At 40.2% G+C, this 13,996-nt stretch overlaps 1 protein-coding gene and 1 pseudogene across 2 annotated transcripts in view; both read right to left on the bottom strand.

Annotated features, from left to right (window-relative positions):
• Positions 1-13,996, bottom strand: part of LOC110286635 (F-box-like/WD repeat-containing protein TBL1X) — a 156,079-nt gene that overhangs the window by 82,872 nt on the left and 59,211 nt on the right. The gene's annotated exons all lie outside the window — the stretch shown is intronic.
• Positions 1,548-1,681, bottom strand: LOC115030225 (annotated as a pseudogene).

Below are 13,996 nucleotides of genomic sequence, written 5' to 3'. Positions count from 1 at the left end.
TCGAAAGAAAGAAAGAAAGAAAGAAAGAAAGAAAGAAAGAAAGAAAGAAAGAAAGAAAGAAAGAAAGAAAGAAAGAAAGAAAGAAAAAAAGAAAGAAAAAAAGAAAGAAAAAAAGAAAGAAAAAAAGAAAGAAAAAAAGAAAGAAAGAAAGAGAATTACTTCAAACTTTTCCTTTTTACATCAAAATGAAAATGGTTTTTGCACTAATTCCTTGTAACTTTTTCTTTGCTTTTAGGGTGTAGGCGTATGCATGCATGTCTCTCTGTCTCTGTTTCTCTTTCTTTCTGTCTGTGTGTGTGCGCGGGTGCGCGCGTGCACGCACCTCTTACCCAGCTTATGTGTTAAACATGGGTACAACCACACTCAGCTTTTACATGGGTGCTGGGGATCTGAGTGCTGGTCTTCATGAACATTTCTAGCTCTAATACCTCACTTTCATTTTCTGCTTTTTCTGTAAACCTCATGAAGCCTATTTAAGGCCCAGACTTCAATGGAGTTTAGAGAAAGATCACCCTTTAACAGGTAAAGAGATAGAAAATAACTTGGGTGTGTTAAACCTGACATACAAGAATTTATTTCTAAGTTATTTTTTATTAGTGTTTATATGTATGTGCTTGTATATGGCACAGAGGCCAGAAAAAGAGTCCCTAGAGTCAGAGTTACAGGTAGTTGTGAACCAACTGACTTAGTGCTGGGAACAGAGCTCAGGTCCTCTGCAAGAGCAATGAGCACTCTGAACCACTGCAGACTTTTTAATTGCAGTAAAATGCAAGGATTTGGGTACTTAGAAATCTTTCTTGTATAAACCACTTTTGAAGAACTATATCTCTCACATTCAGACCTGAACGACCTCCAAAGCTTTGCCTAGGGTCTGGCAGAAACTGTGTGATCCAGTATTCATCACACTAAATTTAGAAATACATTGTGTCCCCGAGGCACTTCCACGGGAAGCGAGATTAAAATAGGATGCATGCCGCTAACACATCAGAATTCAAAAGCTACTGCCAGCTACCAACCTCCAAGAAACCACAACAGTCTCAGTTAAGTGAAACCCTTATCTTTCCCCACCCAGGAAAAGAGGGGGGGAAATGATCTCACAATCACTTACAAAATAACAAAAATGAAATAACAAGATGGACCAGAGAAAGTAGATGGTAACAACAAAGAGAAATAGAGCTGAAGCCAACATGAAGGTACTACTAACCCAAAGTTTGCCAATGAACACAGCATTCTATTGGGAGGATGGGTACCACAGATCTAATGCTTATTCAACAATAAAAACAAACCATCAGAAAACCCAGCTTCTAGACTTCTTATGCGTGTATAAAATTTCTTCTGCGGGTCCCAGAAAGAAAGCATTCTCAAGGAGGGGGAAACAACGGGGACAGTTCTTTAGTAAATCTTAATCCTGGCTAAATGGCAACACCAAAAAATAACTGAGCAAATAAAATCTGGGTGGCTATGGTACAGTTCCCTGCAGTCTGGCTTACTCCCAGGATAAATGCAGAACCACTCACAAGCCCAAATGAGTTGCATGCTGGTCACAAGAGGTTGCAGAAAAAACGTGCTGAATCTTGCAATCACATTTTGGTGCCAGTAAGTATATACAGAGTGCAATGGATAAGCCTCACACTGGGGGAAACACCTTCATGATCATGGTATCTCCTCTACCAGGAAGTAAGTATCCATAATACTGGTTTTAACAGTTATTTAATAACCCATCATGTGGCAATTAGGGTCATTCGCCCCTGCCCTCAAGCCTTCAACTTATTATAAATAATAATGTGTGAAAGCTAGAACGATTTTTAATTTTTTTATTCATCTATATTTTAAATGTGTTTATTGCAATGCTAGAAATTAAACTCTGGAACGCTGCATGTGCTAGGCAAGTGCTCTACCACTGAACTACAATCCCCAGCTTAAGACCCTTTCTTTGTCTTTCTTTTGAAGCAGACTCTATGTATCTGTAAATGGTCTGGGACTCTTTAAGCAGCTAGAGAGATCTTGACTTCCTTATCCCCTGCCTTCAACTGAGTTCCAACATTAAAAGGCATACACTACCATATCTTTATATAGTGCTGAGGAACAAACCCAGTGTTTCCTGCATGCTAGGGAAGTATTCCACCAACTAAGTTAAACACCCACTGCTAATTTGTTTCACTTCATTTCCATTCATTTGAGATGGGTTCTCCTTATGTAGCCCTAATTGAGCCAGAACTTGAAATGTAGATCAGTATTGTCCTAGCAATCCCCATATCTCTACCTCTAAATGCTGAAATTATAGGCATAAGCCACCATGTCTGGCCTACAAGAAAAAAGTTTTTTTTGTTTTGTTTTGTTTTGTTTTTTTTTTGTTTTTGGTATCAAAACATTGTGTGGATTACCTCTACAGTAAAACCCAAAGCTTGGCTTTCACAATCTAATGCTTCAGAAAAGCATACCTAGAGAGCAAGACCATACTACACAATGAAACTGTATTCTATGGTGATGTTTAAATAATATTTCCATTTATTACACAAAGATCTGAATATTATTTACAAAATAGTCACATTCATGAGTCTATATACATAAGACTGTTAACAATATCTGGTTGGTTCATTAAAATTTGTCCAGATTCCTTAAGAAATAATTTTGCAACATCTAGTATTAAAACATTGACATGAATTTGGGTTGAGAATTTCAGAAGGAAAAACCCTAACATTTCAGTCTAGAAACACAATCATTACAATATCAGAGGCCTCAAACTTGAATTGCGGTATGTTCTGGTTATACAAGAGCCAACTGCCTGAATAGGCTCTTCCCTGTGTCTGCTATTCCTCTTATCTGTGTGAACAGAGTGACTAATTGAATCCCATTCTCTCAGACAAGAACCCAGTGACTTAGGTTCCTTTGACAAAAGGAATACAGCAAAGGCAATGTTATCTTGACAGCAAATGTCTTCTCTACTGCTTTCCTGGCTAAAATAAAGCAAGCTTCCATCTCTGTCTTTCTGTCTCTTTAATTTGTTTGTTTTTAGGTTTTATTTAGCACATATGAGTGCTTTGCCTGTATGCATGTGTATGTACACCACATGCATGCCTAGTATACACAGAGGTTAGCACAGGGTGTCAGATGCCTTGGAACTGGGGTTATGGATGGTGTGAACCTGAGTCCTCTGGAAGAACAAGAAATGTTCATGACCACTGAGATATCTCAAGCCCCAGTAGGATCTATTTGGACTCCCCCCTACTATCTCAAGTCTTTGCACATAAGGAGTAGTCATTTGGTATATATGGAGTCTACTTAAATTTTAGCAAGTAAGTTTAGTGTAGAAACACATGGACTCAGTATTCTGCAAGTTGGAAGGGTAGTGACTCTGAGAACTAAACACCACCTTTTTCTTAACACTCTTGAGAGCTTAGCCTCTGAGGCACAAATAAGCTTACTAGAGAAACAATATTTTATCATACTAGACACTGATCAAAATATTACAGTTGTAAGAAACTAGAAAAATATCACAAAGCCTTGCCATTTCAGAAGTTGACATTAATGACAGAAGAATCATTATTAATAGTGATTCTATTTCAAAACTGTCTATATTTGGATGATGGATCACATTGTCACCATATGTTTACTTGGTCAATAACCAAAATGGTAAAGGTTCTTGCTGAACCAACTACGAAAAGTCAAGTCCTGAGCATATGTCTCTACACAGACACTAGGACTTCTTAAATATGACAACATAAATGAGAAAAAGAGGCCCCAGATTAGAACCATGTGAATCACCAAAGGAGCTTTCTACATCTGTTGTGTTAAAACAATAACCTCAATAAACTCTACAGATGCAACAGTGAGCCTCGACCTGCCTACTTCCCAGAACCATCTGGCATTGCTGTTTCAGAACCGCCTCCATTTGTGCCTTATGTAATAGCCACTGCATTCAAAGACAGCCCATGGAGCCTTACACGTGGACTCCCCATTCCAATCAACCTCTGACTACACTGGGGTTTGGCCCAGTCAGCATGTATAAAACAAGTCAGTATGGGAACAATGTGATTGTTTTATATTGCTTTAAATTGTTGTCATATTGCTTTAGGATTACTTCTTCATCTCCCATATTTCTAAACTGTAGGTGAGGTCCTTGGCCCTCTTTTCACTACCATCATCATTTCACTACCATTGTCTTAATCCTAACTGTTAAGATGGTAACACTAAATCTTTTTTTGAAGCTCCTATTTCCTCCATGGGCTTTGTGGTGGTTTGAGTAAGAATGGCCCCTGTAGGTTCATGTATTTAAATGCTTAGTCATTGTGGAACTACTTGAGAAGGATTAGGGAGTCATATAGCCTTATTGGAGTAGGTGTGACCTTTGTTGGAGAAAGTGTGCTAGCCTGGAAGTTTCAAAAGCCCATGCTTCCTCTTCCGGCTTCCTATCTGGATTTAGAAATCTCAGCTACTTGTCCAGTATCATGTCTGCCTGCATGCCACCAACCACCCTACCATGATGATAATGGAATAACCCTCTGAAACTAAATTAAATTCTTTCTTTTTATAAGAGTTGCCATGGTCATGGTGTTTCTTCATGGCAACAGAACAGTGACTAAGGCAGCCTTCATTTGCAGCTCTACTTGGGTATCCAGAAGTTCTTATTTCAGAGGTATACTTACTCCATCCTTAAGTTCTCTTCAGTTTTCTGACTTACCAACTGGTGCCCTTTGCCTCCAGGTTCCAAACACTGACATCTTGGACTCTCTTCCTCCACCCACCACCCACAGAATTCTGCCCACCAGATATTAAGTCCTATGACTATAACCACATAGCATTCTTAACAATTCATGTATCTACACAGACTGTCACTTCCATGGTTCTCTAGTCTCTGCACAGTGGCAAGAAATTGAGGTCAACATGATAATTTCTCCTGCAAGAATATACAACTCTTCCTAAAGCAGAGATCAGACCATGGCTCATCTTTCAAAAACATGCCATGAGTTAAATCACTGTCTGAGAAAAAACAAAGTAAGTATGTTCCTTCCATTTGCTGCCTGGACATGTTCTTTCTATGCCACCAGAAGGGGTGGAGATGGGGACCAGTAACATTCCCAAGAATTATATACAATACTTCAAATTCCATTCTTAGCAGGGAAAAATGTCCTCCCCACTAGAGTTTCCCTCACTTCAATCCCCTCAAGCTGGAACTATGGCTGGTTCCTGACAAGGGGGAATATAAGTTGCAGATAAAAGGGCTCTTTAAGCTCTCATCTTTCTTACGTTCTAGCCCTCCTTCTCTCTACCTTGTCTCTTCCCCCCTGCCTTTCTACAATAAAGCACTAAAACCATTAAAAAAAAAATGTTAGGTTGCCAAAGAGCTGACAGCATTTAGGAAAGAGAAAACACTCTGGGTTATATGAGAGAGTATTTACTAAATAGAACACACAGGAGCTGCTCTCCCACTACTAGTCTTCTAAAGCAGTTCATATCACACAAACCAATTCTATCCACAAGTGTTCTCAAAAGAGTTCTTTGAATGAGGAAGAGGGCAAAAGCCAATGCCTGTGATCCTTTGTAAGAAAAATATGATCAGTCTCCTCTGGCTTTCAGAGTGGAAGGGGCTATGGACTAAGGGATGTGGTAGCCTCTAAAACATGGATGGGTTTCCCCTGAAAATAACATCCAAAAAATAACATGATATTGCTTTTAACAAAATGAGCTGACTTCAGATTTGTGACTTCCAAACTGTATGACAGTAAACCTGTGCTGTTTTATATATCTAAGTTTATAGAAAGTATACTGTTTCAGCAGCCAGTAGCAAGTAATACACCTACCTCTTGCTGCTGATTGCCAAATACAGGACACTCACATCATTTTACAGTACTTAGCTAGCATTTTGTATTATACGGCTCTGGAATTCAGAATGATTATGAAGCTCCAGTTCTATACATCAAGCAGCTTATAATATCTGCAGTCCTTTGTTGTACCTCAAACAAATGGTTTGAGTGACTGAGTGACCCTGTCCCTGGGGGTCTGATGAGGGTGTGAGTGAGCACCTCCTGCAGTTCTACACCCTGCTGTCCCTACTCATTTCACTGTAGCTGCACTTTGTTCTTACTTTCCTGAAAATGTGGTGCATATTCCCTCATAGGCACGCATGGTATCTTATTTGAGTTTCACTCCTTGCCACCTTCTTTTTTCCTGAATTAAAGTTTCTGTTCTGAAAAACTCTGTATCGTTCAGTTGACCTCATGCTTGTCCTGCGCCTTTGAAATCAAAGGAAGTCTTATACTCTGGGCTTTAGAAGTGTAGAATAAAGAATTAGGGCTGGGAAGATGGTAAAAAATGCTTGTCATACAAGCATGAGGCCTGAGTTCAGATTTTGACACCCATGTAAAAAGTCAGGTACAGTGGAGATAGATAGATGTTGCAGCTTAGTAACCAGCCAACCCCCATCCCCCACCCCACCCCAAAAAAAACCCCAGCAAGCTCCAAAGTTTAAGTAGAGTCCCCAATCCTGAAAAAGAAGGTAGAGGCCAATAGAGAAATGATGATGGGGGTGGGGGGTACACTGGCTACTCTTCCAGACAACCTAGAATCGATTCCTAGCACATGCATGGTGGCTCACAATCTTCTGTAATTCCAGTTTCAGCAAATCTGTTGCCCTCTTCTGGCCTCCATCAACATCAGGCATGTACATAAACATATGTGTAGACAAGACACAAATACACATAAAATGATTTAATTTTTAAAGGTGAAGATTTACATCTGTTTCAAACACCTTAGTTCAGAGAAGAGTTTATTTTGGCCCAAAGCTTTAGAAGATACAGTCCAACAGCACAGGGAAGGTGCAGATAGCAGCAGCTGGTCACACTGCTTACCTAGATAGGAAACCAATGCAGATAGGAAGTAAGGCATCAGAATCTAACCCCAGTTCATTCTGTGAGGCTACACCTTGTAAAGGTTGCACAAACCCTCCCAAACAGCACTGGGAGCAAGTGACCAAATATCTAGCTCACTGGTCTATGACAGACAATTAACATTCAAACCATAATATAATCTGACCCAACAGTTCTGCACCTAAGAACATAATCAAGACCAATTTAAGAATGGATAAACAAAATGCATTATGTTTTTAACCACAAATAAACAAGATACAGTATAAAAATGAGGTGTCATTAAACAGTACAGTGAGCTATCTACTATCCATCCATGCTACAATGTTAATGAACCTTGATGGATTACAGCAGCTGGGCCTGGTGGTACAGGCTTGTCATTCCAGATACTCAGGAGGCTAAGGCAGATGTGTCTGGACTACAGAATGAATTTCTAGCCAACTTGGAAAGACCCTGTTTCAAAGTGAGACATAAACAAGGCTGGGGATATAGTTCAATGGTACAATGCTTGTCTAGCACGATCAAGGCTCTGAGTTCAATCCTCAGTACTAAAGAAATAGAGGAAAGGAGGACAGAAGGAGCACAAGAATGGATGCAGTGGGAGAGAGAAACATTCCACAAAATAAAGGAGGCCAAACACAAAAGAATATATGAACCCACTGATTAAAATAACATCCATGAGTATAGCATGCTCTCTCTCTCTCTCTCTGTCTCTCCCCTGCCCCTTGAGCTAGTGATTGGATGTAAGCTCTCAGCTACTGCTACATAGTGACATGCTATGCCTGCTCATAACCTTATGTACAAATCAAGATCCTGCTCTAGACCATGTAGAATGCTTCCATATAATTGTGATCTTGGAATTTTTTTCAGCTGATTCAGTAAATTCTTCATACAGTAATAGTTTTCTAACATAAAAAAAAAATCTGTATTTTCCTCTAAACTATAATTTAGGGATGATGGTGACAGAAATAAAGACAGATGAGCAAAAATCAAAGTAAAATAGATCTTGCAGATAAGAATTTTTCTAAGAGCAGAAATAGCAGGACCCCCAGACACACCATATGAAGTAGGAAGAGATTAACTAAAGATAAACACACCAGAAGCATCTCCTAAGGTCTGGTTTATCATAAAATATGGCATCCTCTGCCACTAAGGACTATTTTTCTTTTTTTTTTTTCCTAAAAGATCAATGGACAGAATCCTGAAATGGTCAAGCATACGGCCCCACTTTAGGCACATGCAAATGCCGAAGCACAAGTTTCTACTCCAAAATACACCCTCAAAACAATAAAAAATGTAAGAAAAGAAAACACATGTGCTATATAATTCGATAGAAATGCATTAACAGTGAGCTTGTCTTCAAAATCATGGAATGCAGAAACAGCAACTGAAATGTTTCTGAGTGATTAAGGCAGAGTAGCTGTTGCTGGCCAGGCTCATCATTTCTTGAGGAACACCAACACATGTAATTCTGCATAAACTTCTTTTAAACTGGCATTACTGCCTAATGAGTTTAGGCAATGTTAGGCACCACTGGAAAATTGGGAGGGTAGGGGGTGAAATCCCTGCTCTGTAAATAAAGCTAATTAAACATCCGTGTAAAAAAAATGAAAATATAGAAATCCATAAACACAAATAGATCAGTGGCTGCCAGGGAGGAATGGGACACAATGTGTTGCTAATGGTTTCAAAGATATTAATGTCTACCCAATTGTACCTATAAAAAAGTCACTGGATCATACAACTATACTAGGTGAATTTTGTGTTGAGCTTAATGAAGCTCATTTTTAGACAGACATGGAGCACAAGCCTGGTAATTGCCCACATTGGGAAGACAGGAATATTGCCATGATTTCAAGCCAGAATGGGATACATAAGTAAGACCCTGTCTCAAATACAAACAAAACAAAACAAGGGGATAATGAGATGGTTCAATGGTTAAAGCACTTGTCATGAGTTCAATACCTAGAGCCCGCAAGCTAGAAGGGGAGAGACTTCCACAAGTTGTTCTGTGACAGCTACATTCACACAAAGGCAATCCATCACACACACACATATACAACTATAGTAACTGTTAAGTTTTTAAACTAAGAACAAAGCATGGTTTTCTTCTGTTAAAAGTTCTCCAAGCTCTCTGAAGTCAGGATTATGCATGCACAAATGTCAAATACCACATACATAGTGCATTGTTACTGGACAGTCAAAAACCTCAAGACTACCAATTTCTCAAAACATGAAAACCCTTTATTTTGTTCTGGGATGTAAGGTGATTTAACATACATTCATTCCCACTCCTGTCAAATGCATAAAAGTATACTTTAGTAAGAAACACAGAGAATAGTTTCTAATTCAAATTACAACTGAACAATAAATTTCATTGAATGTAGTCATATTTGTACATAGCACAGGTTTTCAGTCAAACTGTGATGAAAACTGAAATGCACGCAATGTGTCTTGTTAAACACAACAGAAAGAACCTAGTAAAACCATACAATGCCTAATTACTAGAAGCTAAGAATTGTAAGACCAAATCTGTCATTTCTGAAGTAAATTTTCAATTCCACATAAGCATGTTAAGAAAACCAATTTTCAGGGCTTGGATTCCGAACCTCTACTCAGAGCATGTTTGTCATTACTCTGTATACAAATGGACTATCTACCTATACATCCTAGGATCCTTATACTCTATCTGCAAAGGCCCTTTAGCCACATTAGAGCACAAACTCACTGGTTATGGGAGTGAAAAAGAGACACATCCCTCTTTAGGCCATGAGTCTACTTACCATGTGATTCCAGCTGAGATTCCAGCTACAGAAACAGTACTGGTAGGCAAGAACATTGCTGTGTATGTATGCACACACAGATGCCCATGCCTCCCTTCATATTTTCTGAACAGTTGTCTTTGATTTCAGCAAATCCATACATCCCCACTTGCTTTTGGATTTGTATTGACATTCCATGTTCTCCACCTCAGAATCCGTGGGAAATGGTATGAAAATTAATAATTACAGTTGGAGCAACAAAGAACAACAAAGACAGAGAAAGATGCCAGCACAAGTAATTATGATCTGACCCTGAACTCAGAAGTAAATAAAAGAGCTCTCTAGATTCTCATCCTGTCTCCCTTATACCTCCCAAGTCACATACAATAGGTAGAACGGCATTCCTCAACTGCACAGGCACATGGCACCAGACACAAAGCTACATGCCACACAGTTTCTACATGAATGGCACAAAATTACTGCTTGACCTATCTTGGATCCCACTCTCCTCTTCTGTCAGAACACCCAAACACTGCCTAGAATGGTCTTGCCCCATTTTTTGACAGTACCTGCCTCACTTGTTCCCTCCTTTACACCTGCTCCATGGAGGCCCTGCCTGAGCTCCCTGGAACACCTGTCCTCTATAGTGGAGAGGGTGGCATCAGAATTCTCGTCCACCTCCCCAGCCGGATTGAAGTTTCTTCAGAGGTGGAAAGGTACATCTCTACACCTTAGAGTTGGCTGAGCACCTGCTGTTACAGGTACACAGAAGAAGTTTGCACCATGAATATATTCCCCACCTCTAAAACTTTATTTATGGAGAAAAACATAGGAAAAACCTCCATGTAAAAACACTTGGAAGTGAAAATGTGTCTAACAATGGTTCTGAGCCAACAAAACTCTACCCTTTGTGCTTACAGGGGACACTGCGCCTGAAAGGCAACCCCTCTATCTTTAGCTATCTCTGCTTCCATAAGCAAGGGAAAACTTGCCATGTAGGCTACAGAATGAGAGCAGAGTGACATCTTATTGGAGTTGCAAACTTCAGCCTAGCGGTAAAATTGCATGAAGTAAAACATTCTGGGGACAGGAAGAGAAGACTAGTATAGGGCGCTATAGATCTGCAACAGCATCCTAGGCTTCCATCTAGCAGAGACCAGAAGTACCCCTCCCACACCAACACTATTAGGCTCATACAAAGCAAGTAGGCACACATGTGCACCCATCCACATACCCACACACACACCAGCATCCTAACTTGTCAAAACTTTTCAGTATAAAAACAATCCAAACTTGTTTTGTTTTTTAAGAGAGACTCTTGTTATGTAGTCCTGACTGGCCTAGAACTTGCTATGCAGCCCAGTGTGGCATCAAATTTGAAATAATATTTATGCCTTGGCTCCTGAATGCTGGGATTACAAAAGTGAGCCACCACACCCAGCCAGCCTGAGTTACTCCATCCTCAACACTATCTCAATCTATCTTTCTAGATTCTTTTCAATCACACCATACTTCCCTTCTTTGGGGGATCTAAAAGACAGACGTTGCCTGGGAAAATGCCATAGTGGATAACAAAGGTGCAAACACAAGGGTGAGGACCTCAGTTCAAATCCCCCAAATCCACGTAAAACGCCAGATTCGTAACACGAGATTTTAACCCAAGCAACATTTGAAGGCAGAGACTCTTACCTGAAGCTCAACCACTAGTTAGCCTAGCTCAATCAATGTGTTTCTAGTTCTCATCTCTCATTCTAGGATGACAGAAATCTCATCCTCAAAAGTAAGGTATGTAGGATGGAGATGGCTTGGCAGTTAATAGCCTGTACTCTCTCCTGGAAGACCCAAGCTGGGTTCCCAGCACCAGCTCACAACCATCTCTAACTCCAGCTCTAGGGGACGACACCAAGTACCTTCTTTAGGCTCCATAGACATATAAACATACACAGTATACATTCACAGGCATGTGATAGGTCTTTTTGGAAACCCAACTTTAAAAAATAAAATAAAGGTAGAGATCACTAGAAGACAACCAAAATCAATAGAGGAAAGACACCCAACATCTGGCCTCTACACCCACATGCAAACATGCATGCACATATACCAACTAGTACCACACAACATATATACACACCAAAAAAGTAAAAACAGCATACTCTCCTATTGCATTGAGTGACCTACATTCTATGAAAATGACCTAAATGTAAAATCTGTGCAACTTATTTTTCCATTTAAAAAAAAAGTTTCTATGTTATGAAGAGGATTCAGAAAATTCAGAAACAGAGATCTCTCTCTCTCTCTCTCTCTCTCTCTCTCTCTCTCTCTCTCTCTCTCTCTCTCTCTCTCTCATTAGCTTTGTTCAGAAGCCCAAGGCCAGGGAAAACTTGGGAGACCATCCTGCACGTCAAAGCGCATCATCTTTCCCATGGCTGGCCGAGATTTCTGCAGGTTACATAAATATTACTTTTGAATGGTTGTTTATTTTCTTTCCACTTGTGGACGGAGAATTAAATGGATGGCTGGAAACAGTCTACATCAAAGCTCTTTTATCCCTTTAACTATGCCTTCAATGAACACTTTCATCCAACTCCAATCACCATGCCCTACCCCCACATACAAAGCAGAGCCTAACTGCAGAATATTGTGCAGGCTATTTCTGGGATCCCAGGCTTGTTAACTCCCTTTAACACAACCAAGCTTACAAGTGAAGGGACTCTTAGAAATGAAACCAATTCCCCAGGGTGGGCTCGGAGTGAGTAAGCTGTCATACAGTGTGTCTTTGGCTCTGACTCCTCAGAACAGTTTGATCTATGGCCAGCATCCCCTCACACCCTCCCCAGTCTTCCCTCTGAGGCTAAAGACTGACTTTCATGAAAGCAGTCCCTCCTCATGTCATAAAACAAGGTTCATGTTTTGGGTGCATGCAAGCCTATGTGAGGGCCTACAGCTAACATCAGATGCCCTTCCTCAGCTGCTCTCCACCTTAGGTTTTGAAAGAGTCTCAAACTGAACCTAATAGGCTAAACTGGCCAGCTAGCAATTTCTAGAGATTATGTCTCTGTCCCCACAGCCTAGCTCTGGTGTTAGAGCAAGTGCTGCCATACCCAGGTTTTCACATAAGGGCTGAAGATTTGAACTCAGTTCCTCACATTTGTAAGAACAAGCATTTTGCCAACTGAGCTACCCATCACCCACTTTACCTCTTTTAATTCCATCCTCCCCCCACCATCAACTACTTAAAAATTCAGAGCTTGAAAGCTTCTAAAAATAAACAGTATGCAAAGTTGGGCCCAGCAGGTGTAGACCAGAGATCCCTGTAAATCAGCTCGACAATAGCCCTAATTCTAGGAACCTAAATACACAGGATGGGGTCTGGGCAACAAAGGAAAAAGAAACCACTGCAGCAAGAGGGGAAAAAAAGGGGGGGGGGGTAGGGGAACCCTTCTGAGCTACATTTGACAATGAGAATCAGCAGGAGCCAAACAGGTAAACAATACCCACCTCCAGGGCCCCCAAACACCACCAACAAAACCCGCTCTCAGCTTCTAATTGCCATGGTGATTAAGACTTATTCTAGGCCAGGGCCTGGGAATTTACTCTGGAAACCAATAGCTTTGCATCCCCAGAAAGAAAGATACACTTAAAAGGTTATAGAGGAACTTGACAAAAGGAAAAAAAAAAAACCCAAGACTCACCTTGAAAAGACTCCCAACTAGTCAAATTGTGCATCTAATACAAGTATGACAATGATGGATTATAATACATTTTTAAAGAATGAATGACTGCATTGGTTACTTCTATTGTTCTAACAAGATACCAGACAAAAGCAATTTAAAGATGAAAGGGTTTGTTTTGGATCACAGTTTGAACAGTCTATCATGACAGAAAAAGCACAACCTTTCAAGGAAGCTGGACAAATTGTAGAGACAGTCAGGAGCGAAGAAGTAAATCAGCTCAGTCTTCTTTTCATTCAGTCTAGAACCAGCCCGTAGGGTGGTATCACCCACAGCTACGATAGGTCTTCCCAATGTAGTGAACATTATCTAGGCATACCTTAGAGGTCTGAAGAGCCTTGATCCTATCAAGTTAATAATCAAAATCACACAGCAACTCTTCTCTAAAAAAGCACAGCTGATGCTCTTTTAGACTAGGGGGTTGGAGAGATGGCTCTGTAGTTAAGTTACTTGTATCTCCTGCAGAGGACCAGGATTGAATTCCCAGCATCAACATGGTGGCTCATAACTGTCTTTACATACTTCCAGGGAATCCAATGTCCTCTTCTGGCCTCCATGGCATGCATGTAGTACACATACATTCAGGCAAACATTTATACACACAAAATAAAAATAGATCTAAAAGAAATAATACTGTATT

The sequence above is a fragment of the Mus caroli genome, chromosome X (genome assembly GCF_900094665.2).
Source record: "Mus caroli chromosome X, CAROLI_EIJ_v1.1, whole genome shotgun sequence".
Taxonomy (NCBI): Eukaryota; Metazoa; Chordata; class Mammalia; order Rodentia; family Muridae; genus Mus; species Mus caroli.
Note: the sequence above shows the minus strand (reverse complement) of the source record. Positions and strands in the feature narration are given on the sequence as shown.